General features: G+C 40.7%; 1 non-coding gene across 1 annotated transcript; it reads left to right on the top strand.

Moving 5' to 3' along the window:
- Positions 1–72, top strand: trnah-gug (transfer RNA histidin (anticodon GUG)). Its single transcript has one exon. It is a non-coding gene; the product is annotated as a tRNA-His (tRNA).
- The last annotated feature ends 1,476 nt before the right edge of the window (positions 73–1,548 follow it).

Below are 1,548 nucleotides of genomic sequence, written 5' to 3'. Positions count from 1 at the left end.
GCCGTGATCGTATAGTGGTTAGTACTCTGCGTTGTGGCCGCAGCAACCCCGGTTCGAATCCGGGTCACGGCATTTTGAAATTGAGTTCTTTACATATAACAAGAATTATCGTAAGCACATTGAGATCATAAACCACGGAAATTTAAAGTGACCAAAGCACAGAACAATTCATTTTTTGGGGGTACCGTTAGGAGCAAGATGGCAGATAATTATGTCAGCTTTCTCTAGGTGAGCCTCATGCTAGGTACAATAAATCCAAATTCCTCGAATTACAAGTATTTAAAACACGTTTAGATGGTAGTTTTCTATTTTCGCATATCATTTAAATAAACAGGCTTTTTTTTTAACGTCGAGGTGCTAAATGATATACATTGTCGTTCTAACATACTCTGGATCGTGGCCGCAGCAACCCCGGTTTGGGGGGCAAGGGTTTTTATATCAGTAGTTCATTCCATGCCTCAAAGCTTTAAGGGACAGTATGTAATATTGGACCACGAGATGCCGCTTTATTGTGGAGTGAAATAAAACCCAAACTTTTGCAGCCTGTCGCCCCCTTGGCTCCCCAGTGTATTCCTAGTGCCTTCACCCCCCAGCAAAAGCAAATTATTCCACACCCGCTTCGTCAAAACCAAAGTATGTCCAAACAAGTGATGTACCGCACTTCTTGGGTGCATGATTTGTTTCCTTCTCGTTTGTTGACTCTGGGACTATGTTTACGGAGTCCGCAGTGACACTCAATGAGCTTACACGGTGGGTGTGGCATGGTGTGGTGCTTGCAAACTTTGCGCTATTATTAAAACTTGCCTCTGATTGGTCGTTGCTTTTAAAACAGTAACAATTGTGGTTGGCCAAAAGTCCATCACTCGCTACAAAAAAACCAAACAAAAACGCAGTGCTTTGCGGTCTTTACAAGTCGCTGTACAATGTCACACTTTGGCGATCAAGTCAATGTCGTCTGAGATGGCGGGTTGTGTTAATTCAAGCTTTTTTTGATGGGGTGTTAAAAAATATTTCCTGGTATGAACGAATTATTGGATTTTGGGGAATTACAGAAGTTATAGCCCCAGAGGGAAAAACATTCCCAAGTAAAATTAAACTACACCATTAAGCCTTGTGCACACCTGGCACCACGTATGTGCGACACCAACCAGCGATCAGTATTTTTTTGGGTGTCAGGTGTGCAGGGTTGGGTAAGGTTACTTTAATTTGATTACTTTCGATTACTTTTGGATTACTCCAATACCAAATATGCTAATAAAAGACAAAAGAAACAAAATATGAATAAAATTAATAAATTTTGTGCAGGCTTGGGGAGTTACGGAACACATGGAACGGCAAAAATGATGTTGGCAAGCTGTTTGGATTTCATTTTGTTTCTGTTGCATTTTATGTTGGTTTGCCGGAGATCAAAGAGATCAAAGCCAGGAGAGAAAGCTTACTACGTGTTGTGAGTCATAATTTGCGCTGAGAACAATACAATAATTAAGCAAAAAGAATACAATATACAAATACCCAATGTGACGTGCTAATACCCACTGTAGCATGTTA

The sequence above is a fragment of the Urocampus carinirostris genome, chromosome 12 (genome assembly GCF_059441175.1).
Source record: "Urocampus carinirostris isolate Australia breed hairy pipefish chromosome 12, RoL_Ucar_1.0, whole genome shotgun sequence".
Classification (NCBI taxonomy): Eukaryota; Metazoa; Chordata; class Actinopteri; order Syngnathiformes; family Syngnathidae; genus Urocampus; species Urocampus carinirostris.
This window is presented reverse-complemented; position numbering and strand designations above follow the sequence as displayed.